Source organism: Bufo gargarizans, chromosome 3 (assembly GCF_014858855.1).
Source record: "Bufo gargarizans isolate SCDJY-AF-19 chromosome 3, ASM1485885v1, whole genome shotgun sequence".
NCBI classification, from domain to species: domain Eukaryota; kingdom Metazoa; phylum Chordata; class Amphibia; order Anura; family Bufonidae; genus Bufo; species Bufo gargarizans.
Window position 1 is genome coordinate 258,296,684 of NC_058082.1, and position 27,664 is coordinate 258,324,347.

The following is a 27,664-nucleotide window of genomic DNA, read 5'->3' on the forward strand; positions in this document are numbered from 1 at the left end:
AGGTTGGTCAATGGAAAGTGCAGCGATCTCACCAACTCTCCTAGCGGAGGTAATGGCTAAGAGAAAAGCAAGTTTTAGGGAGAGCATCTTGGGGGAAATTGTGACGATTGGCTCAAAAGGATCAGAACTGAAAGCCGAAAGCACCAAGTTTAAATCCCAGGGAGGAATTCTATCTTTACAGACTTGGGAAAAAACTTAGATACAGCAGTAACAAACTTCTTAACCCAAGGATGATTTGCTAACTAAAACTCAAATACAGCACTTAATTGTGAAATCTGCAAGGTCTAAGCTTTTTTTTTTTTTTTTTCTCCAAACCTCCTGCAAAAAATCCAATACAAGTGGAATGTCTGGAGCCTTTAGCACATCTACTGGTCTACTGGCGAATCTTTAGAAAGCCCTCTAAACTCTCAAATAGATTTCTGAAGTGACCCTCTTATGACTCTCCAACAGACTAGTGATAGTATCCTCCGAGAGCCCTCTTTTCCTCAAAATCTCCCTCTCAATAAACACTCAGATGAAGATTTTTTACTTCTTGTTGAAAGATTGGACCCTGCACTAGAAGTTCCTAGAATACGTGAAGAACCCAAGGGGTGGCTATCGACATCCTGCGAATCCAAGAAAACCAAAACCTCCTTAGCCAAAAGGGGGCTATCACTATGACCGTGGCACTTTCTTCCGTGATCTTCCTGAGGACTGTTGGTAACAGCTTTAGGAGGGGGTGGGGGAAGGCATAAAGAAGGTCCTACTTCCAGGATTAAGCTAAAGTGTCAACTGCCTTTGGTTGGAGAAATTTTTATATATTATATATATATATATATATATATATATATATATATATATATATATATATATATTCATTCATCTTTCTGTTTGACCTGGTGGCAAAAAGGGACACCCCATAAGGCTGAAATCTGGTTGAAAACCTGCTGGTTTAGGGTTCATTACCCCTAGCATAGATTATTATGGCTGAGGAATTGCTTTCACATTGTCCACTACCTTTAGATGTACTGCAGAAAGATGAAAGAATTTTCTGCTACAATGAAAATCTGGTGGCTTAGGGCCATCAGACTCAGATCTGGTACCTCCCTGCCTGTTGATATAGGCTGCTGCTGTCACAATGTCTGAATATAGTCTGACATTTCTGCCCCTGGTGATCGTGAGGATCTGTCAATGCTAACCAGATTGCATTCAGTTCTTTAAAATTGTGAGACTGGGACAGGGAATTGTCGTCCCAGCTCCCCTGCAAAAGAATGGACTCCACATGGGTTCCCCATCCATATGGGCTGGCATCTGTGGTCAAGGGAAGGACTGCTTCTCTGCGCCACGGAACCCCTCTCTGTAGATTTTACAGATCCATCCACCACTCCAAAGAAAAAGTCTGAGGTGATAGATGAATCTCCACATCCAGAGAGAGTACATATCTGTCCAAAACCTCTAGAATCTGAAGCTGTAGGGACCTCGATTGATACTGGGCCCATTTTATCCCAGGAATAGCAGCCACCATGAGCCCCAGCACAGACAGACTCCCTCAAAGAAACTGGCTGATGAGAGCAAAGGGTCTGAATTCCAGACCTGATCAGAAGAGGTTTTTTGAAAGGGCAACAGACACCTCAGACGTGGAATCTAGGATTATCCCTAAGAAATTGCACTTCTGACTCGGACACAAACTGGACTTCTCTAGGTTTATATCCCATCCTGGTCTGTCCAGAACCCCTAACCAGGTAATTAGTTATTTTAGGATCTGACCTGACTGGGCGACAAAAAGGAAAATAGTCTAGATAGGGTATGATAACTATGTCCTTCTCTCACATGTCCCATCATCTCTGGAATGATCTTCGTTAAAACCCTTGGGGCCTGAGATAATCCGAAGGGAAGGGACTGAAACTGAACATGTAGGATCTTCTCTAGATGAACTGCTACACTCAAATATTTTTGGTGGCTGGGATGGATAGGGACATGATAATACGCATCCCTCAGATCTACTGTGGCCAAATAACAGTCTGGAAAGAGATTGTTCACCGCCAACCCGATGCATTACACATAAAAAATAAAAATAAAACACCAGATAACAGTTCAGGCATTTTAAGTTTATTGTACGAAATAAACCATTCGGTTTTTTGACAAGAAATAGTGTTGAGTAAAAGTCTCTCGTCACGGAACTTCCACCAACACTTTCTTTTCTAACAGGACCGATAATCTGTTATCACAAAATTTCTCTACCGGCAACTTTAGAAACGTTAATCTTAAACCCTCTCCCCTCTCTTATAACAGAAATTATCCAGTGGCTGTTGGAGATTTTTTGCCTCCTTACTGGAGGCCTGGTGTCATTGCGGCTGTTTTTTTGAGGCATCTGACCCAGAAAAAGAAACCCCTTAGGCCTCTTTACACAGGCATTGAGGGTGACGTGCAGGAACAGAGGCGGGTCCGTTAAGGGAAAATGTGCAACTTTTCCCCGCTCGTGCAAAGTGAGGTCACTGCGCTCATCACATTACCCATCACCATAGTGATGGATCATGTGATGAGCGCAGTGACGTCAAAGTTCCTTTTACTCCCAGGTCAAAGACAATGACGAGCTTGGCAGCGCAACCAAGTGGATGAGGCGAGTTTAATATAAATAAATATATCTATTTATTTATTTTTTTTAACCCCGCCATCCCTAATTTACTTAGCATTCTTAATACAGAATGCTATTTTCCCTTATAACCATGTTATAAGGGAAAAAAATAATGATCGGGTCCCCATCCCGATAGTCACCTAGCAACCATGCATGAAAATCGCACCGCATCCGCACTTGCTTGCGATTTTCACACAGCCCCATTCACTTCTATGGGGCCTGCATTGAGTGAAAAACGCACAATATAGAGCATGCTGCAATTTTCACGCAACGCACAAGTGATGCGTGAAAATCACTGCTCATGTGCACATGAAATGAATGGGTCTTGATTCAGTGCAGGTGCAATGCTCTCACCTCACGCCTTTTGACTTTTCTAGAAGACTCCTTAGATACCTAAACATAGATGACCCCCATGAGTAACCTGAATCAGAAATATTGGGGTACAACCCACTTACCCCACCGTGGTACCGGCATATCATTGGTGGTTTCAGCATGCCGAGTCTACTCCATGCTTCCACACTTCCGGTATTACAGCGCTGGCTTCCTCCTACTGCCACAACCCGGAAGTACTTCTCCCCACGTGTGCTGACAGCTGGAAGTGCGATCATAGGAGAATAGGAGAAAGATGAGTCCCAGTGTCTGCGGCAGCTCCTAAAGGCTTATGCTGCCAGGGAAAATCCTCCTAATATTATAAACAGTCGGGGCACCCGCAGTTCCTTAAAATTTTTCTTAGTAGTTCCGAATCCCACCTGTCTCTTAGGACAGGAAACAGAACTGGAGGCAGAGGGGGTGGACCCTCTTTTAAAGGGGTTCTGGTTCCTGCTTCCTGTCCCGAGGAGGAGGCGGTCTCTCCAGGGCTGCTGTCCTAGGCGAAGGTGAAATTTTAATGGCCAGCCAGAATATCCTGCGAGTTCCCTTAAAGCACTTATAGGGGTTATCCCATCTTAGACAATGGGGGCATATCGCTAGGATATGCCCCTATTGTCTGATAGGTGCAGGTCCCACCTCTGGGACCTGCACCTACAAGGAGAACGGAGCCGGGGAGAGTTGTGGCTGGAGGACCCCGGGTTTCCCGGGGTCCGTCCACCACCAGGCGCAGCTCCCCGCCTCTCCCATTGAAGTGAATGGGAGCGCACTGCACATTCGCAGTCACCGCTCCCATTCAGCTCTATGGGACAGACGGAAATAGCCGAGCCAGTGCTCAGCTATTTTCGCCGGCTCCATAGAAATGAATGGAAGGCAGCTGGGCATGCACCCTCCTCCACTTTCTCCGCTCCGTTCTCCATGTAGGTGCGGGTCCCAGAGGTGGGACCCGCACCTATCAGACAATGGGGGCATATTGTAGCGATATGCCCCCATTGTCTAAGATGGGATAACCCCTTTAAGGTGGCTGTGGGTGGTATTTTTTTGTTCATTTTATAGCATGTCTGTTTTAATGCTTGCATTTTCCTTGTAATAATTCTGGAATATCTATTCTTATAGCTCTATGATGTGCTATTATTCTTGTTAGAAGTTATAAATACATTACTAGCAATCTACAGAATGTCTAGAATGGTTGTTTCCCCCGCAAAGTCTGACCCCTCTGGACCTTCATTGTAAATGAAGAAAGAATAAAAAAGAAATGGCACCGAATAAGAATTGATGTGCCACAATTACTACATGGTGAATGCATGTAGTTACTAAAACAAACATAGAAACATAGAATGTGTTGGCAGATAAGAACTATTTGGCCCATCTAGTCTGCCCAATATACTGAATACTATGAATAGCCCTTGGCCCCATCTTATATGCAGGATGGCCTTATGCCTATCCCATGCATGCTTAAACTCCTTCACTGTATTTGCCGCTACCACTTCTGCAGGAAGGCTATTCCATGCATCCACTACTCTCAGTAAATAGTTACAGATATTACTTTTAAGCCTTTGCCCCTCTAAATTAAAACTATGCCCTCTTGTAGCAGTTTTTTTTCTTTTAAATATCATCTCCTCTTACCTTGTTGATTCCCTTTATGTATTTAAAAGTTTCTATCATATCCCCTCTGTCTCGTCTTTCTTCCAAGCTATACATGTTAAGGTCCTTTAATCTTTCCTGGTAAGTTTTATCCTGCAATCCATGTACCAGTTTAGTAGCTCTTCTCTGAACCCTCTCCAAAGTACCAATATCCTTCTGGAAATATGGTCTCCAGTACTGAGCACAATACTCCAAATGAGGTCTCGCTAGTGCTCTGTAGAGCGGCATGAGCACCTCCCTCTTTCTACTGGTAATGCCTCTCCCTATACACCCAAGCATTCTGCTAGCATTTCCTGCTGCTCTGTGACATTGTCTGCCTACCTTTAAGTCTTCTGAAACAATGACCCCTAAATCCCTTTCCTGAGATACTGAGGTTAGGACTGTATCACTGATTTTATATTTTACTCTTGGGTTTTTACGCCCCAGGTGCATTATCTTGCACTTAACAATAAATTTTAGTTGCCAGATTTTTGACCATTCCTCTAGTTTTCCCTAAATCCTTTTCCATTTGGTGTATCCCTCCAGGAACATCAACCCTGTTACAAATCTTTGTATCATCAGCAAAAAGACACACCTTACCATCGAGGCCTTCTGCAATTTCGCTGATAAAGATATTAAACAATATGGGTCCCAGAATAGATCCCTGAGGTACCCTACTGGTAACAAGACCCTGGTCTGAATATACTCCATTGACTACAACCCTCTGTCTGTCCCTCAGCCACTGCCTAATCCATTCAACAATATGGGAGTCCACGCACATAGACTGTAATTTATTGATAAGCCTATGTGGGACAGTATCAAAAGCCTTACTAAAGTCCAGATAAGCAATGTCTACTGCACCTTCGCCATCTATTATTTAAGTCACCCAATCAAAAAAAAAAAAAAAAACACAATAAGATTAGTTTGACATGATCTCCCTGAAGTAAACCCATGCTGTTTTTCCTCTTTCAATCCATAGGATTTTAGATGTTCCAGAATCCTCTCCTTAAGTATGGTTTCCATTAATTTCCCCATTATTGATGTCAGGCTTACTGGCCTATAGTTGCCCGATTCCTCCCTACTACCTTTCTTGTGAATGGGCACAACATTTGCCAATTTCCAATCTTCTGGGACGACTCCTGTTGCCAGTGATTGGTTAAATAAATCTGTTAATGGTTTTGCTAGTTCGCCACTGAGCTTTTTTAATAGCTTTGGGTGTATCCCATTAGGCCCCTGTGACTTTTTGTATTAATTTTAGACAGCTGACTTAGAACCTCTTCCTCTGTAAAGACAGATTCATCAAAAGATTCATTAGTCTTCTTTCCTAACCGAGGTCCTTTTCCTTCATTTTCCTTTGTAAAAACTGAACAGAAGTATTCATTGAGGCATTCAGCTAGTTCTTTATCTTCTTCCATATACCTTCCTTCTTTTGCTTTTAATTTGGTAATTCCTTGTTTTAGTTTCCTTTTTTCATTTATGTATCTGAAGAATGTCATCGCTTTTTTCACGGACTGAGCTAATTTCTCTTCTGCCTGTGCTTTAGAAGCTCTTATAACTTGTTTGGCCTCTCTGCCTAATCTTATAGATTTGCTCGTCGTCATCTTTTTTTATAATTACTAAATCAGGGGTGCACAACGTTTCCTGGTTGGGGGCCACATTGCCAGACTTAACCAATGACGAGGGCCGAAATTAAAATTTAATTGTATACAACAAATATTGTACTTATGGCATATTGAACAGACATTTTATACCATTAATGTCTAGTTACACTTCCAGGACTCCCATCTAATGGGAGAAATACATGAAAAATACATGTGAGCAGCCACAAGACATAGGCATACATGTCTGTTACCAGATGGTTGGGGGCCGCACAGAATGGTATCAAGGGCCGCATGTGGCCCCCGGGCCGCAGGTTGTGCACCCCTGTACTAAATGCTATCTTTTTGTTTTTAATGATTTTGGCCACTTCTGCTGAGTACCACAGTGGTCTCTTCCTTTTTTTGCTTTTACTGACAAGCCTAATGCAATTTTCTGTTGCCTTCAATAGTGCCACTTTTAAGTAGTCCCATTTCTCCTGGACTCCATTGAAACTCGTATACCACTAATATATAATTTTAGAGAAGTCAGTTTTTCTAAAATCTAAAACTTTTGTTTTTGTGTGGTGTGACTCAGTCACTGTACTTCTAGTAAACCACACTGACTGGTGATCACTAGATCCCAAGCTTTCCCCTACAGTAATATCAGATACTAAATTCCCATTTGTGAATACTAAATCTAAAATGGCCTCCTTCCAGGTTGGCTCCTCAACTACTTGCTGTAGAGATAATCCCAGTAGGGAATTTAGAATCTCTGTACTCCTGGCAGAACTAGCTATTTTGGTTTTCCAGTTTACATCAGGAAGATTAAAGTCTCCCATAATGATAACTTTCCCCTTCAATGTCATTTTAGCTATTTCCTCAACTAGTAGATCATCTAATTGTTTGACTTGGCTAGGTGGTCTATATATCACACCTACATGAGTTACCTTATATCAAATTAGATTTCATGCTATCTTCCACATACAGGGCCACTCCTCCGCCTTCTTGCCTTCTCTGTCTTTCCTGTATAGAGAGAACCCTGGTATTGTTATATCCCAGTCATTACTCCCATTGAACCACGTCTCAGTAACATGTCAGGGGAGGTGACAGGTCCTCTAAATCAGGCATGTCCAAACTGCGGCCCTGCAGCTGTTGCAAAACTACAACTCCCAGCATGCCCTAATAGCTGTAAGCTGGGAGTTGTAGTTTTGCAACAGCTGGAGGGCCGCACTTTATGCCTCATCAGCAAAAAACACCTTCCCAGAAGCTACCCCTTTGTAGTGACCAGTGCCACGTTCAGTCTTCCTACTCTAGTTTTCTCAGGAGGGAACTTGCAGCCACAAAATTATGACACTCCCAGTGTTAACCAATTAGGGTACTTTCACACTTGCGTTGCTGGATTCCGCGTTCTGATACGGCAATCTGTATGCATACAGAAACCATTTGTAGACCGATCCGTATCAGTCTCACAAATGCATTGCAATACCGGATCCGTCTCTCCTTACATTTTTAAAGGTCTGCGCATGCGAAGACCGGGTCACTGCGGCAATTTTAATGAATTAATTTCCGTCAAGTGTTCAGGGTTTTTGGCAGGAGAGAAAAATGCAGCATGCTGCGGTTTTTTCTCTGTCCAAATACCGTAAAGGGACTGAACGGAAGACATCCTGAACAGAACTCAATACCAGAAAACTTTGACGCAAGTGTGAAAGTACCCTTACTTACCTGGCTTTTGGCTGCGAGGAGAGCTTAGCTGGTCCCCTGGCAGCGCCCCACTGGGAAGCTTTGCCCCTGCACAAATGTTTGTCCCTGATAATTGTTCTAACCCCCCCTCCTGTGCAGAAATGCCCGTACTGTCCTGGTATGGCAGAAGGAATCTTCACATTATTGTATTAAGCAGAAATTTTATTTTCTCAGTCATACACACGATCCCGAAGGGTGGCTTGTTCATGTGGGATCCGTTCCTGATTCTTTTCTGTAGCGTTTAGTGATAGCAGTGAAGGTCCAGAAAGACCATGAGAAGCTGTGAACCGTTCCTCTCAATAGTCCACCAGTTGTATATGATTTAGGCTTCATACACATGATCGTATTTTCCATCCGTGCTCCATCAGCATTCCATTCATTTCTATGGGTCCACAAAAGACAGACAGAACACAGATGTCACCCGTCAGCTGTCCAGTATGCCCGCTGCTCAAATTACCGAACTTATCCTATGCTTGTCTGTCTAGCAGAGGAAAATAGTAATTTCTAGTGATGGGAGCAAGAAAAATGCAGAGAGCACATAGAAGGTAGCCATATTTTGCAGATGTGGGGTTTTTGCGGACCACAGCACGGACACGGTCGTGTGCACGGGGTCTAACAAAGCTGATCCCTTCTAGGACTCGCATACAGAGCAATTGCTTGTACACCAGAAGGTTCGACTTATGTGGACTGCCTCTCCTAGAAGCAGCCAAGACTGCCTTCACATTAAAGGGTTTCTACCACCTCATTTTGACCTAATTAGCTTTCAGACACTAGCGATCTGCTAGTGTCTGATCTACCTAACAATGCTATTTTCAGACCTTTGTGTGGATCCGTTTCACAAAAAAAAAAAACTTATATTGATACGCTTTAGGTGCTATGGGGGCGTCTTATCAGCACCTAGAGGCTCGGTCTACTCACACTGTATGCCGCCCCGCTCGTCCATCAAGCCCGCCATCTCCTCTAGAATGCCACCCACCATCTTAGCCAGTGGACGAATTCTCGCGCCTGCGCGTCTGTATTCGGCGCAGTGAATGTCTGACTGCTCCCTGCACAGACATCTCCACTGCGCCGATTACGTCAGAGTGCTCCGTGGAATAGATGGTGCAGTGGAGATGCAGGCGCAGGGAGCGTTCAGTCACTGCGCCGAATACAGACGCACACGGCGCAGGCGCAAGAATTCGGACAATAAATGAGATTGAGGATGGCATTGACGGACGAGCGGGGCGGCATACAGTGTGAGTAGACCGAGCCTCTAGGTGCTGAAAAGACGCCCCCATAGCACCTAGAGGCTCATTAGCATATCAATAAAACTACGTTTTTTTAGTGAAACGGATCCACACAAAGGTCTGAAAATAGCATTGTTAGGTAGAGCAGACACTAGCAGATCGCTAGTGTCTGAGAGCTAATTAGGTCAAAATGAGGTGGTAGAAACCCTTTAAGTCTAGAAGATTCACAGTATGTCTTCCGTCAAATATCATAATGGGAACAAGAAAACCATTCCCTTTTTAGTGGAAAGACACGTTAGAGAGCCCTAGTCTGGCGACACACAGTGGCAGCTCCAATACACCACATAAGCATATTTTTGGCAATGCTTAAGATAGAATAAAAACCTGCTGCATCACATCTGTGCCATTTGGATCCGATCCTTTGTGCAATGTAGGACACCAGTTTATGCGATGGAGCAAATTATAAGGCGGGCATGGATGGGAAGGGCGGTAGACCCGTCTCATTCATCATTTTCTATGCCCGATTTAGGTGTAGAAAATGGTCTAAAAGCCAGCTAGGAAGCTGTCATATTTAGACTGGCGCTGGATGTTCCAAAAGTAATGTAGAGCTAGGCATGTATACCCGAGTTAGTCTGTCAATGTTTGTCAAAAGTTCTGTAACTACCTTATAAAAACAGCTTTCATTAGTCCCTTTCCACTGCTCCCTTAAAAGACAGCTGCTAGGACTTGTCTGTCTCCGGCTAAGAAGACAGGAAGACAGAGGGGCGATCCTTCACACTGCATAGCTGCTTTAGGCTTCAGAGTGAGGAGGCGTGTAGTGAGGAGGCAGTAATCCAATCTGATAAGCTGGCAGGGAGCTACAGGCTGAGGGAAAGCAGTTTTGGCCTCAGAACTGGCATAGGAGCCATCTTGAGAAGGTCCTCATATTGTAAAACAGCTGTAACTAAGGGAAAAACTCAAGGAAAACAGTGGTATGTGAAGAAACTAAAGATTGCTTTATGCATAATGCTGCTGCAACAGTAACGTGCTAGAATTAATTTTTTTATGAAAACATAACAGTTACCCTTTAATAAATGATGACCATGGCCCTTTACTATCTCAACTACTCCGACTGTAGCATTATTCATCAGCCGATTGTTAACTTGCGTCCTTCCCCACGCTTCAGTATCTGATCTCTCCAGCCACTCCATAATTCATGCCTCCTTTACGGAGGCTGAACAACATATCTACCTAAATGTGCACTAAAGGTGATAAGAACATTAACACTGGAAGGTTACTGCAAACAAGCCCAGGCTATGCCAGCTGTCTGCTCATAAACCTGCACATAAAGCGCCTGAGCAGTACAAGAGAACACAGCACTACTCTCCTTGAAGCGGTCCGATCCATGGGCAGAAAGTCCCAGGGCTGATCCATGGAAGGGAAAAAACATGTAGATAAGAATTGTACTTTTCAGCTTCTAAAAATACATTTTTTTAACCTAGCAAAAGTAATAAAAACTTTGGTAACAATAATAAAAGACAATAAGGGCCCGACCTGAAATGCGACTATGATTGAGCACTTAGGAATACCAGAAACGTACATTTCCAGAGGCAATAAAAATGGACGTGCCCTTCTAGCACCTAACTATAAAAGTGGTTGCCCGTTCCTTTTAGGGCTTATGCGCAAAATACGTAGGCGGTCAGAGTGCCATCCACATTTTATTTGCGCACGCACTGTTCACAATGGGTCAGCATTTTGCAGACACAGTCCATCTTTTTGGGTAACGGACCTACTTCCTATACTTGTCTGCAACATGGGGCCTCATATTGTTGGGAGTAGTCAGTGCCTGAAGCTACTTAACTGCGCAGGCGCAAACCCAAATGCATTGTGGGTTGTAATCGAGCTAGGATTATGTGCCAAATGTATGTTGTGATTTAGGAAGTGCCTGCAACATAATTACACTGGAGAGTGCGGCACTGGCCTAGTAGGAATGTTTTCAACATCACTGTTCAAGTGCTTAAACGGAACCTGTCACCGGGATTTTATGTATAGAGCTGAGGACATGGGTTGGTAGATGGCCGCTAGCACATCCGCAATACCCAGTCCCCATAGCTCTGTGTGCTTTTATTGTGTAAAAAAATATATATATTTGATACATATGCAAATTATCCTTAGATGAGTCCTGTATGTGAGATGAGTCAGGGACAGGACTCATCTCAGGTTAATTTGCATATGTATCAAATCTTTTTTTTTTTACACAATGAAAGCACACAGAGCTATGGGGACTGGGTACTGCGGATGTGCTAGCAGCCATCTAGCAACCCATGTCCTCAGCTCTATACCCCAAATCCCAGTGACAGGTTCCCTTTAATCATGAAGGGGTGGACCATTAAAAAAATAATATATATATTTGTGGATGAATTTGCCGTACCCGTCTCTCTGTCCGCTGCTGCTGTCTATGGCGAAGACTATAGACAGCAGCAGCGGACAGGAAGAGAGGGGAGACAGCAGGTGCAGACTGTGCGCCATCTCCTCATACAGCTGATCGGCGAGGAAGCCAAACCCCCAGCGATCTGATACTGATGACCCATCAGGATAGGCCATCAATAGTAAAAGCCCAGACAACTCCTTTAAGGCTCTGTTCACATTGGCACTACTCACCTCCAATGTTCTGCTTTGTTTTAGGAGCAAAACCACAAAAGTAACAGAAGCATTGGATGTGTCAAACGATGGAAATGGCCAATATGAAATAGATCCAACTGTATTGTGGGGTCCGTAGGGTTTCTATCCAGGCTTCATGCACACAACCGTATTTTTTGGCCATGTGCTGCCCACATTTTTTTGTGACCCATTCATCTCTATGGCGGCCATACACATCTGTATCTTTTCAGGATTTGTGTAGTCATTTGGAAAACTATAGAACAAGTCCTATTATGTTCCGTAGTGTGGAGAGTAGCGGCCATTTCTATTGCTGGGAGTGTCAAAATGTGAATAAGCAAAATATGGATGTGGTCTGTGTGCTGCCGCATTCAGCGGACATAGCCCATCTTTTTGAAGATATGAAAATATGGATACGGAAAGCACAAGGATGATCCGGGTGCTTTATCCAGCAGCACGTCCGTTCCACAAAAATAAAGAACATGTCATGTACCTGACGGCAAAGTGTAGAAGCAACACGGACCACATCTGTATTTTGCGGACTGTAAAATGGATACAGTTGTGTGCATGAGGCCTTATTAAGCGTCAGCAGAGCGCCCAGGAATGGTCAGCCGTTCAAATAGACTGGTAAGGTGTGTGTGTGAGATATATATACACACACACACACATACACACTTTAGGGTATATGCACATTGTGCAGATTTTCTCTATCTCCACACCAACATACAGTCTTGTTAGGGTCCATTCACACGTCTGTATGCGTTTTGCGGATCCGCAATACACTGACATTGGCAATGTGATTTCCACGGACCCCACATCGCTGGCACTCTCGTAGAAAATGCCTTTTCGTGTCCGCAATTGCGGACAAGAATAGGACATGTTCTAGTTTTTTGCGGAATGAAAGTACATATGCGGACAGCACATTCCGGCCCCGTTGAAAATGAATGGGTCTGCACCTGTTCCGCAAAATTGCGGAACGGATGCGGATCCATTTTGCGGACGTGTGAATGGACAGATTTTCACACTGATCTGCCACAGATTTCACCCTTTGGGCAGATTTTTAAATACAGCAAATTTGTATCACACTGGATTTACCGCACAAAAATCTGTGTGGACATACCCTAAAGCAATGGTGGCGAACCTATGGCACGGGTGCCAGAGGCGGCACTCAGACCCCTTTCTGTGGGCACCTGCACCCTGGAAAAAGTCTATGGTGTATTAATATGCCTTAGACTTTCCCTGCCATTTATCAGCGCAGGGCGCACTATAAACGGCGCAGGCAGCACATTGAATGTAGGCAGGCTATTAGAGCTAAATGATAAACTACATGGAAGATTTACTAAATTGCTGTGTTGACACTTTGCGATAAAGTAGGTTTTGGGTTGCAGTTTGGGCACTCGGTCTCTAAAAGGTTTGCCATCACTGCCCTAAAGGTTACCTTCCACCCTCCAGACTGCAGGTAAGAATCCAATGTGAAGGAGATGCAGCAGGTATATAAGGTTACTGTGGAGAGTGCTGGGCACCACACTATCCAAGGGGCACAGCAGCGGGTAGAAGTTCTAAAACTGTAGAAAGTGGCAGCCCATCCCCAGACTGTGGAGAGGAATGACCTCCAGTGGGGACACTTGTGGATGGCACATGCTCAATGGGGCACAACAGTGGGTAGAAGTTCTAAAACTGCAGAAAGTGGCAGCCCATCCCCAGACTGTGGAGAGGAATGACCTCCAGTTAGGGACACTTGAGGGTGGCACATGCTCAATGTCACACGGCATACAGACCTGTCAGGGGACAAGCAGTGCCGATGACCTTTGAGCTTGACATGGGGTTAGGGTGACCTTGGTGTAGCTCCTCGGGTCACTCTGCCCACACTGCCCCTGAAGCCATGGAGGATGCAGCCCGCCTATGGACGTGCCAGGCCCCCGTGTCACCATGAAGGGGTTACAGCAGCCGGGTCGCCCCGCGGCCTCCACATACTATGTACAGAAATAACCTCCTCCCCAGCTGCTATATATAGACGCCAGGCCTGCACGCTGTCACCCAGCGGCCATGGCACTGCCAGCCGTGCACGTGTATGGCGCACACCCGGGAAATCACAGAGCCCGGCTCCTCTGATTGACGCCACCCCTTCCCCCACGCTCTACCTCTCCTGTGTACTCGGGGTTGCACACACGTGGGCGCCCAGAAGGACACACACCGAGGGACGAGGTCACCCGTGCCGCACAGGATGCCCACACAACCCTCGCACTCACTGTACCCACCCTCTGGCGGGCAGCTGAACCTGAGACGCACCGGGAATCCTCCGTAAGCACACTTCACACCTAGGCAGGACATAGCGGCCCATACCGCAGCCCCACCGGTACCGGCGCGCTCTCCCCTCCGCACGTACTCACTCACACCTGGGGCACGGCGGCCTCGAACTCACCTAAGCCGAGCGCTTGCGGCTTACTGCTCCGAACACCGTCTGAGAGGCGTGGAAACGGGAGGCGGAGCGAGTGTGCTTCTTTCCACGCCTCGACCTATCAGCGTGCAGGTGCCGGCCTACGTCACAAAGAGCAGGGGGGGGGGGGGAGAAAAAACAACCCGGCGCACATTAGTAGTGAGGAGAGACGGAGAGTTGCCCGGATTCGAACTTGAACGCGTTACGTCCGGGAGGATTCTCGCCGTGACGTCGCTTCCTTTTCCTCGCTAGGACTCATGGAGTTTCCCTAGTTGGGATGGGACGGGCTGGTAGTCCTGTCCACAGCTCATCTCCATTATTCTAGTGTTCTTGGTGGTGGTGGCGGCTTCCACAAAAGGCCATGTTGTGATAAACAAGGAATGTGATGCTGTCTGGCAGGGAGGACACTGGAGTAGTAGTGTGCAAAGTGCCTATCTGCTGCGCCACCTCTGTGGGTCAGTCACACATACTGCGGAATTGTGTCCGTCCAAAATGCCTGATCAGTCGCCATTGACTTGCATTAGCAAAACAACTGAAGGACGGATCCGTCCTTTGGGAAAACTGAAAAAGACTGCAAGACGGATCCGTCCATCCGCATGACAAGCGGAGAGACGGATCCGTTCTTGCAATGCATTTGTAGACTGATCCGCACCCAGATCCGTCTACAAATTCTGTCAGTTGTCACACTGATTGGCGGATCCGGCATGCAGCTCCGACGACGGAACTGCCTGCCGGATCACACTTAGGCTACTTTCACACTAGCGTTGTTTAAATCCGGCGTTCAATTCCGACACCGGAACTGCCCGCCGGATCCGGAAAAACGTGTGAAAACGTATTACATTTGAATCCTGATCAGGATTTTGATCACAATGTAAAAATGCATTTGAAAAAAAGGATCCGCCATTTATGGACTTTCACATTTTTTTCACATTTTTCTGGTTTATCATGCAAAAGCCGGATCCGTTTTGACTGAACACACGGCGCCGGATCCGGCGTTAATGCAAGTCAATGGAAAAAGGCCTGATCCGGCGTTCAGTCAAAGTGTTCAGGATTTTTGGCCGGAGGTAAAAATACAACATGCTACGGTTTTCTGAAAAGTCTGATCAGTCAAAAAGACTGAACTGAAGACATCCTGATGCATCCTGAAGGACTGACTCTCCATTCAGAATGCATTAGGATAAAACTAATCAGTTCTTTTCCGGATTTGAGCCCCTAGGACGGAACTCAGCGCCGGAAAAGAAAAGCGCTAGTGTGAAAGTAGCCTAACTCTAGTGTGAAAATAGCCTAATGCTACTTTCACACTTGTGTTTTGTGCGGATCCGTCATGGATGGATCCGTTCAGATAATACAAGCGTCTGCATCCATTCAGGATCCGTTTGTATTATCTTTAACATAGCCAAAACGGATCCGTCTTGAACACCATTGAAAGTCAATGGAGGACGGATCCATTTTCTATTGTGTCAGTGAAAACAGATCCGTCCCCATTCACTTACATTGTGTGCCAGGACTGATCCGTTTTTGGCTCAGTTTCGTCAGATGCACATCAAATGCTGCAGGCAGCGTTTTGGTGTCCGCCTACAAAGCGGAATGTCGGGGGCAGGGCCAGAATTGGTTTTGCCCCTCGTGGTGTCATTGAAAACATAGGATGTTTTTGTGGTATTTTTCTCCCCCTCTATTTTCTCTTAAATTTCTCCTCAGATTTTCAGGAGGCCGGTGACAAGTCAGACCGCTTCAGGATTGGTCAATTTGGTTGCTGGCCAAGTTTGCCCAGCGTTGCTATTGGTTAGATCTGTTGCTGCTTGGTTGCTGGGCATATTTTCAATTTTTTTTTTTAAATCAGATGTTTCTTTATTAACAATTTTTGGTTATATTTTATCACATTAACATGACATTTCCTGTAGATCGCAGATATTTTCTATGTTTAAATTAAACTTTGAATGGCAATGGGCCCTTTATGGCGGGAATTTTGGCTATTTATGGAGCAGTACTTACATTGAGGATTCAGTCAGCGTGTCAAGATTCAAGCTGGAAGTTTGGAATTTTGGAGGGGGTTAGTCGCCCAGCCTTCTGGGTGGACAAAAGATAAGTTGTAATGGACTTTATTATTTATGGGTATTTCACATTTATAATGTTTTTTTTTGGTTTATGTTACCCCCAAAATTTAATAAAGACCGCGGCCATTTCATCCATACAGAATTTTGTTATTATTTACTGGGTTATTTATGATATTGTTTGTTTATTGTTGAATATGACACCATGAGGACTGAACGGAGGCAAACTGATCCATTCTGAGCGGATCCTTATCCATTCAGAATGCATTAGGGCAAAACTGATCCGTTTTGGACCGCTTGTGAGAGCCCTGAATGGATCTCAGAAACAGAAAGCCAAAACGCCAGTGTGAAAGTAGCCTAAGATGCCCATAGCAACCAACCAGATGCCACTCTTCATGTATTTAAATAAAAAGAAGCTAGAATCTGGTTGCAATGGACAACTAAGGCCTGTTTCACGCTGCCTACATGGCCTTCTGGTAGGCTGTTCTGGCATAGGATGCCATGAATCGGCCAAGCGAAAGACAGAATCGTTTTTTTGGTTTGTTTTTTATTCTGTTCTTCTAACGCAGGGGTCCTCAAACTGCCACATGCAGCCCGCCGAGGACACTGATCCAGCCCGCCGGGTGTTTTGGCCGTTTCAGCAATTCTGTAGGCAGCGGTGGCGGCTGTAGGGCACAGCAGGAGATGAGCGCTGCACTTCCATTGCGCTCATCTCCATAGTGATCTGCATCGCCGTCCTCAGGACAGCGATACAGATTGCTGTGATGTGGCAGGGGAGATGCGTCTCCCTTCCCTGTTCCTCTGATAGGCTGCCGGCACAACGCCAGCAGCCTATCAGAGGCCAGTGCAGGCGGCGGGATGACGTCATCGCGCCGCCTGAGCAGTACAGAGCGGGACACAGGCCAGAAGAGGCCTGCATCGCAGATGGTAAGTATGAGTGTTTTTTTTATTTTATTAAATTGGCCAATTTTTCTGCCACACTTATTACTGGCACATGGGGGGGCAGCAATTGGCACTTATTACTGGCACATGAGGGGTGGCAGCAGAGAGGAGACTGGCACATGATGGGGGAGAGAATTGGCACGTATTACTGGCACATGGGAGGGGGTGGCAGCATAGAGGAGACTGGCACATGATGGGAGGAGAATTGGCACTTATTACTGGCACATGGGGGGTGACAGCAGAGAGGAGACTGGCACATGAGTGGGGGGGAGAGGAGAGTGGCACTTATTACTAGTACATGAGTGGCGGGGAAAGGCACTTTTCACTAGCACATGATATGGGGGCACCTCTTACTGGCACATTATTGGGGGGCACTATGGGGACATTTACTGAGGCCAAAAAGAAGGGGTATTTTATATGTGGCTCTGTGTGGAACTAATATCAGTGGTATCTGTTTCTGCAGTATAGTATTGGGGAGCTCTGGATCCGCCACTGGTTCTATTCGTCTTGCCGCGCAGGCGCACCTCCTTCCAGACCTGTGAACCTCATGTGCAGCTGCGTCACAGGAAGTCCGGAGAAGGAGACGTTCAGGGGTAGGGAAATGTGTTTTTTCCATTCAAAATAAGATATGTGCAGTGTGCATAGGAATTTGTTCATAGTTAAAGGGGTTTTCCCATCTTGGACAATGAGGGCATATCGCTAGGATATGCCCCCATTGTCCTATAGGTGCGGGTCCTACCTCTGGGACCCGCACCTATATAGAGAACGGAGCCCTAAAATGAAGGAGGGCGCACTACGCATGCGCAGCTGCCCTCCATTCATTTCTATGGGGCTGCCGAAAATAGCCGAGCACTGGCTCGGCTATTTCCGTCGGCCTCATAAAAATGAATGGGAGCATGGGCAGTGCATGCGTGGTACACTCCCACTCACTTTCGGGGCTCCGTTCTCCACCCCATATGTGTCCGTAACCTACTGTACGGGCACACAGTAGGGCGTAGAGGGAAAGGTGCGCTGTGTGGTTTTTGGAAGGCAGATTTTGGTGGACTGGTTTATTTACACCATGTCCCATTTGAAGCCCCCCTGATGCACCCCTAGAGTAGAAACTCCATAAAAGTGACCCCATCTAGTAAACTACACCCCTCAAGGTATTTAAAACTGATTTTACAAACTTTGTTAACCCTTCAGGTGTTGCACAAGAGTTATTGGCAAATGGGGATAAAATTTGAGAATTTCATTTTTTTTGCCAAATTTTCAATTTTAACCCATTTTTTCCAGTAACAAAGCAAGGGTAAACAGCCAAACAAGACTGTATCTTTATTGCCCTGACTCTGCCGTTTACAGAAACACCCCATATGTGGTCGTACACTACTGTACGGCCACACAGCGGGGCGTAGAGGGAAAGGTGCGTCTTGTGGTTTTTGGAGGGCTGATTTTTATGGACTGGTTTATTTACACCGTGTCCTGTTTCAAGCCCCCTGATGCACCCCTGGAGTAGAAACTCCCTAAAAAATGACCCCATCTAAGAAACTACACCCCTCAAGGTATTCATAACTGATCTTACAAGCTATGTTAACCCTTTAGGTGCTCCACAAGAGTTATTGGCAAATGGAGATTACATTTCAGAATTTCATTTTTTTGCCAAATTTTTCATTTTAACCCATTTTTTACACTAACAAAGCAAGGGTTAACAGCCAAACAAGACTGTATCTTTATTGCCCTGAATGCCGTTTACAGAAACACCCCATATGTGGTCGTACACTACTGTGATTTTTATGGACTAGTTTATTTACACCGTGTCCTGTTTCAAGCCCCCCTGGAGTAGAAAGTCCCTAAAAGTGACCCCATTTTGGAAACTACAGGATAAGGTGGCGGTTTTGTTGGGACTATTTTTTAGGGTACATATGATTTTTGGTTGCTCTATATTACATTTTTGTGAGGTAAGGTTACCAAAAATTGAAATTCTGAAATTTCATCTCCATTTGCCATTAACTGTTGAGGAACAGTCCTAAAGGGTTAATAAAGTTTGTAAAATCAGTTTTGAATACCTCGAGGGGTGTAGTTTCTTAGATGGGGTCACTTTTAGGGAGTTTCTACTCTAGGGGTGCATCAGGGGGGCTTCAAAAGGGACATGGTGTCAATAAAAAAGGCCATCAAAATCGGCCTTCCAGAAACCATGTCGGTCCTTTCCTTTTGCGCCCTGCCTTTTAGTGATACAGCAGTTTACGACCACAAATGTGACGTTTCTGTAAACTGCAGTATTGGGGTAATACATTTAAAGTTTTGTTTGGTTGTTAACCCTTGCTTTGTTACCGGAAAAAACTGATTGAAATGGAAAAACATTTTTGGGACCGTGTTACTCTGGGGGGTTAGGTCATGGGGTATTTTTATAGAGGAGGTTACCGACGCGGCGATACCTACTTTGTATACTTTTTTAAAATTATTTAAATTTGACAAACTTTTTGAACCAATTTTTTTTTGTCTCAAGTCTGAGAACCATAGTTTTTATTGATTGTCAGTGGCTAAATGGAAAAGGGGATTATAAATTTAGTACTCCATGGAAGTGTGGTACTCCCTGAAGAAACCACTAATGCAAAGGTCCAGATGATCGGGGCATGTGTCACATTGAGTAGTGTGTCCTTTCCACCTCATCGCCACGACGGCTACAAGGAGATTGACCCCTGACCTCTGTAGGGGCAGGAACAGAGAGAGGGTTTAAATCCCCCCCTCCCACCACCAGCACCAGTGTTTCCTGTCCCTACAGAGGACAGGGGCAGAGAGAGTCTCCCTGCGGGGAGATGAAGAGAATGTAACTTCCTGACACCTACCGGGTGTTCCCCCTGCCCTCCTGCGGTCCTCGTACTAACGCTGGGCAGGGGTGAAGGAGGGAGGACTCGCTCCATTATAATATGTGAGCCTGCTCCCGGGTCGCGTTCTCCCGCCGGGCCTGCTTGGCTATCGCCGGGTGCGCGCCTAAGCGCTTCAGGAAAGCGGCAGACGTCACTTCCGGTGGACGAGGGAAGTGACGTCATTCAGAGGCGTCTCCCATTCAAATTTTCGGCGCCAGCGGTGCCGAATGTCTGTGTACCGGCGTACATCGGAGCAGCGTGCAGTCATGTCGACCGAACCCCGCTCCCCTGGAGACCCTTCTGTGCCGCCTGCAGTAAGTTCCCCTGTGGGGAAGCGCTTTTTTCCACCCTGTTACTTGTTCCTAGACACCGTACCAGGTTGCTTGTTCCTCCTCCTCCACTTCTCTGGCTTGGGGCTTCTGACTGTTAGTTCCATATATACCTAGTATGGCTAATGGGGGTTATTCTTCCCAGGTCGCTAAGGAGGCCCAGAAAAAAATCAGAAAACAGTCAAAGTGTGTGTCCTGCCTTAAACGGCTTCCGGATGACTATCGCAAAAAGCTTTGCAAAGACTGCATCTCTAGCGTTATCGCTGAAGAACAGCCTTCCTTCTTTAACGAATTAAGGTCCATGATCCATGAGGAAGTAAGAACCTCCTTATCCCAGATGCCTTCATCCAGGGATGCACCTCCACCAAAAAAACGTAGGGGTCCATCTCCTTCCTTATCAGACCCGGAGATGATAGAGGAAGATGCCTCATCATCTAGAGCCTGGGAGGACGAGGGGGCCTCCTCTGATATTGACACTTCGGAATCAGATAGAAGATTCTGCTTTTCATTGGACGAGATGCCAGACCTTCTAAAGGCGGTCCGGGCCACTATGGGGGTCGAAGAAACCCCTAGAGCCCACTCGGTCCAGGATGAGATGTTTGGGAGACTCAGGGTTAAAAAGACCCGGGTGTTTCCAATAAACGAGAACATACGAGATATGGTGCTTGACGAGTGGTCCAACCCGGAAAAGAGGTTGGGGGTGTCCAGGTCCTTTAAGAACCGGCTATTGTTTGACTCGAGCGAAGCAAAAATTTTCAGTGAAACACCAAAGGTCGACATTCAAGTCGCAAAGGTCAATAAGAAGACTGCCTTGCCCTTCGAAGACACTTCTCAGCTGCGTGATCCCATGGATAGGAAGGCAGATAGCCTCTTAAAAAAATCGTGGGAAGCGGCGATGTTCACTTTAAAAACAAACATCGCAGCTACCTCAGTGGCAAGATCCATGAGGCTGTGGCTAGAGGAACTGGAATCTGACATCAGAGATAATACTTCCAGGGATGAGATCCTAAGGTCCCTCCCCCTATTGAAATCCGCCACAGCATTTATGGCAGACACCTCAGCTGAGTCTGTCAGATTTGCGGCAAAGGATGCCGGGCTCTCTAATGCGGCCCGCCGTGCCTTGTGGATGAAGAGCTGGTCAGGCGACAACACATCAAAGATGAAACTATGCTCCATCCCGTTCTCGGGGGAATACGTCTTTGGGCCCGTCCTAGACAGTATCCTGGAGAAAGCGGCGGACAAAAAAAAGGGGTTCCCAGAGGAGAGACCCTATAAAAGGAGATATCCCTTTCGGGCCCCCACCAGCCAGAATAGACCCTTTAAGGATAAAGGGAAGTCAGGACGCTGGAGTTACCCAAAAGGGGGCAGGGGTAGGAACAACCCTTCCTCCTCCCAGAATAAGCCCTCGGACAAGCAATGACGCCAGAGTTGGGGGGAGATTGAAGAATTTTCTGACTCCTTGGGAGTCCACTACCCTGAACCCTTGGGTTCGGGACATAATAAAATCCGGGTACCACATCGAACTTTCTTCATCTCCCCCAAACCGCTTCATTGTCACCAACCCAAGTTCCCCCAAAGTGCGCAAAAAGATTCTGCAAGGGGTCCAAAGTCTTCTGGCGACGGACGTGATAGTACAAGTCCCGTCAACACAGCAAAGAAAAGGGTTCTATTCGAACCTGTTTTTGGTAGAGAAAAAACGGCTTATTCCGCACAATTATAAACTTGAAAGCCCTGAACAAGTTTGTCATTTACCGGAAGTTCAGGATGGAATCCCTGAAATCCCTGATTCCGTTAATAGGGAGGAACGCCCTGATGTGCTCAGTAGACCTTCAGGACGCCTACTATCACGTCCCAATTCATCCAGAGTCACAAAGGTTCTTGAGGTTCGCCATCCAGGACCACAAGGGAGTAACTCATCACTTCCAGTTTACGGCCCTCCCCTTTGGGATATCATCTGCACCCAGAGTGTTTACGAAGCTGGTAGTCGAGATGGTGGCCTTCCTGAGACACAAAGGTCTGGTGATTATACCGTACCTGGACGATTTCCTCTTAATCGGGAATTCGGAGAACAAACTCAGAACAGACCTACAAACCTTCCTGTCTCTCACTCAAGATCTGGGTTGGTTGGTGAACATGAAAAAATCGAACCTGGTGCCCTCCAGCACTATCCAGTTCTTGGGCGTCATCCTGGATTCCCGAACGCAGCATACCTTCCTTCCACCAGACAAGGTCAAAAACCTTCAATTACAGGTTCGACGTTTCCAGAACAGGAGGTCATGTCCCATAAGGGAAGCTATGAGCCTCCTGGGTCTTCTCTCGTCTTGTATCATGTCCGTCCCATGGAGTCAGGCCCACTTCCGATCTCTCCAAGCATGGATCCTCAGAACTTGGAACAAACAACAGTCCTCCTTGGATCGCAAAGTTCTGATTCCCCTAGCGGTGAAGACCTCCCTGAATTGGTGGAAAAGCACAAGCAATCTGTCCTTGGGAGTTGCCTGGGAGAAGGTTCCCTACATTCAAGTACTTACGGACGCAAGCGGAAAAGGATGGGGAGCGAAAGTGGGAGATCATTTGTTCCAAGGTTCCTGGATTCCAACAACCCGCTCTCAGTCCTCCAATTTCAGAGAGCTGGAAGCAGTCTGGAAAGCCCTGAAGGCTGCAGAGACCCTTCTGGTGGGTCAGCACGTAAAGATCCTTTCGGACAACACGACGACGGTGGCTTATCTCTCTCACCAGGGAGGCACGAGATCGGAGAAACTGATGTCTATTGCAAGGAAGATCTTCAACTGGGCAGAATCCCATGTGAGTTCCATCTCCGCAATTCACTTAAAAGGAATACTGAACGTAGAAGCAGACTATCTCAGTCGCCAGTTAATAGATCATACCGAGTGGTCCCTGAATCAAGAAGTATTTCAGGTTCTGGCAGAAAGATGGGGCACTCCACAAGTGGATCTGTTCGCCTCCAAGAAGAACGCAAAGGTACCAACGTTCTGTTCGCTAAACCCACGGGACAATCCCTGGGCGCTGGATGCGCTCACGATTCATTGGGACTGGGATCTCAGTTATGCATTCCCACCTTTGCCTCTACTTCCCAGGATAATCCAGAAACTACCTAGAAGATACGACACTAATTCTAATTGCTCCCTATTGGCCGAAAAGGAGCTGGTTCTCTTCTTTAAAAAATCTATCAGTAGAGGACCCATGGCCTCTTCCTTCCAGGAGGGACCTGCTTCACCAGGGGCCAATCCTACACCCAGATCCGAGCTTCCTCAAGTTGTCAGCGTGGATCCTGAGGTCCAGAGGTTGAAGTCCCAAGGGCTCTCAGACCAAGTGATAGCCACCCTAAAAGCGAGTAGGAAGAAGGTTACCTTCTCAATTTACTTAAAGATTTGGAAGAGATTCTGTACCTGGATTGGCAACCCTGCCCCAAATTTAGAGCCGCCCAATTTTCTGAAAATCTTGGACTTCCTCCAGCAGGGGCTTGAATTAGGTCTTAGACCCTCTACCCTGAGGGTACAGGTCTCGGCACTTGCTTGCTTCTTTGATCGAGATCTAGCCAGTCATCGCTGGATCAAAAGATTCATGAGAGCTGCCTCCCGACTACGTCCCTCTCTAAAATCTAGGATCCCCAACTGGGACCTCAATACGGTACTCACTGGCTTGACTCTTGCTCCGTTTGAGCCCCTATCTAGTTGTTCCACCAAACATCTATCGCTTAAGACTGCATTCTTGGTGGCCATCACGTCCGCAAGAAGGCTAGGAGAGATCCAAGCACTATCGATACAGGAACCCTATCTCCGTATCACCGATGACAGAATCATTCTTAAGTTAGATCCAGGATTTTTGCCTAAAGTGGTATCGGATTTCCACCGTAACCAGGAGATAGTCTTACCCTCCTTTTGCAGTAATCCCTCTAATATTAGGGAATCTAGCTTCCACTCTCTAGATGTAAGACGCTCTGTCTTACGGTATCTTGAGGTATCAAAAGGTTTCCGTAAATCCAGCAACCTATTTGTCTTATTCTCAGGTAAGAATAAGGGTCTAAAAGCCTCCAGGTCCTCCTTAGCACGGTGGATAAAGGATTCCATTTCCATCTCCTATGAGTCCCAAGGTCTGTCGTGCCCCCCAAATTTGAGAGCTCACTCTACCCGGGCTATGTCCTCCTCCCAGGCCGAGCGGGCCGGAGCTTCTCTTGAGGATATCTGTAAAGCTGCTACTTGGTCTAACATCCACACCTTTACTAAACACTATAGGTTAGACCTATCTACTTCAGACTTGTCTTTTGGACGTAAGGTCCTTCAGGCGGTCGTCCCCCCCTAAGCTATAATTTTTTATATCTCCTTGTAGCCGTCGTGATGAGGTGGAAAGCCGGAATTAGACTTGCCGGTAATTCAGTTTCCACGAGATCACCACGACGGCACATATATTCCCTACCCTTCCTTTAGTCTTACCTGGGAGGTTATGAAGTAATACCCTCTCGATTCATTATTTTCCTGTTCTCACCACTTATTTCTGTCTCTGTAATTTTGGACACACTGGTGCTGGTGGTGGGAGGGGGGGATTTAAACCCTCTCTCTGTTCCTGCCCCTACAGAGGTCAGGGGTCAATCTCCTTGTAGCCGTCGTGGTGATCTCGTGGAAACTGAATTACCGGTAAGTCTAATTCCGGCTTTCGTATCCCCCTCCTGTGACACACTCTGCACTATTTTGGGTTCATCCCTTCTTTCATGTATGGGGGACCACACCTGGAAAGTGTTGGCCAGGGATGATCCGGGCGCCTACAGTTCCCGAGGAACTCCGGCCTGCTCTTTCCCTGTCAGAAAAGATCAGGGCCTTGAGGACTGCCTCATAGAACTGCAGGAATTTCCCTGTGTTGCCAGCGCATTGGAACAGTACAAAAGAGTTGTACATGGCAACCTGCACCAAGTAGACCGCAACTTTTTGTACCATGTCCGCGTTTTGCGCATGGCCTTATATGGCTTGAGGACTTGATCAGAGAGATTAACTCCTCCCATATACCGATTGTAGTCGACGATACAATCAGGCTTGAGGACCGTTGCCACGGTATCTCGCACAGGGACAGGGGTGATGCCGTTACCGTGAATTGTGGACAGTACAAGGACATCCCTCTTGTCCTTATAGCTGACCAGCAGCAGGTTTCCACTGGTAAGGGCACGGGTCTAACCCCTGGGGATAGGTACCTGTAGGGTGTGGGCAGGGAGGCTGCGTTGATTTTTCCGCACGGTCCCACAAGCGGACGTGGATCTGGCGGCGATGGACCTGAACAAGCGGATACTAGTATAAAAGTTATCCAAGTAAAGGTGGTAACCCTTATTTAGCAGTGGGTGCATAAGGTCCCACACAAGTTTCCCGCTAACAACCAGAGTAGGGGGACATTCTGGGGGTTGAATACGGGAATCTCGCCCCTCGTACGCACGAAACTTGTAAGTGTACCCTGAGGTACTCGCACAAAGTTTGTACAGCTTCTCGCCATACCTCGCCCGCTTTGAGGGAACATACTGGTGGAAAATTAGTCTCCCCTTGAACGCAATGAGAGACTCCTCAACCGCGACCTCCCTTCCAGGTACGTAGGCTTCCAAAAATCTGCATAATGCAGGCATTTCCGGATGGCATCAAACCGGGAGTGTGTCATGGCCGTACTGTAGAGTGGGGTCTGGTAGAGGACGTCCTCACTCCAGTAATGCCTGTCACTAGGTTTTTTGACTAGGCCCATGTGCAGCACGAGGCCCCAAAATGTCCTCATCTCGGCTGCAGTGACCAGGGTCCAGCCACCGGGCCTAGCCAAAAAGGAGCCCGGGTTTTGAGCGACGAACTGTTGGGCGTACAGGTTAGTCTTCTCCACCATTAGATTTACCAGTTGGTCATTGAAAAAAATGACTAAAAAAGTCGTATTCAGTGAATCCCTCTGTGTAAATCTGGATTCCTGGTTGTCCAACAAAATCAGGAATCATGGGCTCAAATCGCTCTGGGGTACACCAGCCAAGTTCACCTGCAGGGGGCTCAGGTGGATTGACCTGCTGGGCCGCAAAACTAGTACGAGCCCCAGAGCAGCTCGTACTAGGGTGGGCCGCAGGGTCCCTAGCATGGGGGGTCCCCTCGATCCGCCTGGCGGCGTCTCCACCGCCTTGGAGGCTCATCATCGCTTGATGACGAGGAGGACGCGGATGACAAAAGGAACGTGGGGCTCTCGGATGCCTCCTCAGCCGAGAACGTCCGGCGGGCCATAGGGGAGTGTGTGTCTGCGTGTGCAAGTGCATGTAATTCTTTATTAGGTGTGCGTGTGTGTTGGGGCACGGGTGTTCCCGGACTTATCCCTAAACCTAAGGCCTCTTTCACACGGGCGTCATGTTTTTTGCCCTGATAAGATGCGGGTGCGTTGCGGGAAAATGCACGATTTTGTAATGCGTTTTGCACACGCGTGAGAAAAATCGTCATGTTTGGTATTCCAACCCGGACTTCTTTACAGAAGTTTGGGTTAGGTGTTCTGTAGATTGCATTATTTTCCCTTATAACATGGTTATAAGGGAAAATAATACCATTCTGAATACAGAATGCATAGTACAATAGGGCTGGAGGGGTTAAAAATGTTTTTAAAAAATGTAACTCTCCTTAATCCACTTGTTCGCGCAGCCTGGCTTCTCTTCTGTCTTCTTTCTTCAGGACCTGGGTAAAGGACCTGTGGTGACGTCAATGTGCTCATCACATGGTCAATCACATGATCTTTTTACCATGGTGATGGATCATGTGACGGACCATGTAATGAGTGCAGTGACGTCATCACAGTTCCTTTACCCAGGTCCTGAAGACCGGGCTGCGCGATCAAGTGGATTAAGGTGAGTTCATTTTTTTTTAAATTGTACTATGCATTCTGTATTAAGAATGCTATTATTTTTCCTTATAACCATGTTATAAGGAAAAATAATAATGATCGGGTCTCCATCCCGATCGTCTCCTAGCAACCGTGCGTGAAAATCACACCGCGTCCGCACTTGCTTGTGGTTGCTTGTGATTTTCACGCAGTCCCATTCACTTCTATGGGTCCTGCGTTGGTGAAAAACGCGCAAAATAGAGCTTGCTGCGAAAGGGGCCTAACAGGGAAAAATAACCCAAAAAAAAAAGAGCCCAAAAAAATGTGATAAAGAAAAAAAATTCTAACTCGCTGATTAGCCGTCCGAAGCTGATCAGCGGTGGGGCGGGCGATGCACTAACAGCCGGACGCTAAAGAGTGATGGCCACTGTCAGCGTACACAAAAAAA

At 46.6% G+C, this 27,664-nt stretch overlaps 1 protein-coding gene across 4 annotated transcripts in view; it reads right to left on the reverse strand.

Annotated features, from left to right (window-relative positions):
* AKAP1 (A-kinase anchoring protein 1) overlaps positions 1 to 14,320 on the reverse strand; it is a 53,714-nt gene extending 39,394 nt beyond the window's left edge. The window contains exon 1 of one of the 4 annotated variants that reach the window (XM_044285969.1): positions 14,206 to 14,320. The gene's annotated coding sequence lies outside the window, so the exon portion shown is untranslated. The other 3 variants (XM_044285972.1, XM_044285970.1, XM_044285968.1) reach the window with 3 other exon arrangements.
* Positions 14,321 to 27,664: the final 13,344 nt, after the last annotated feature.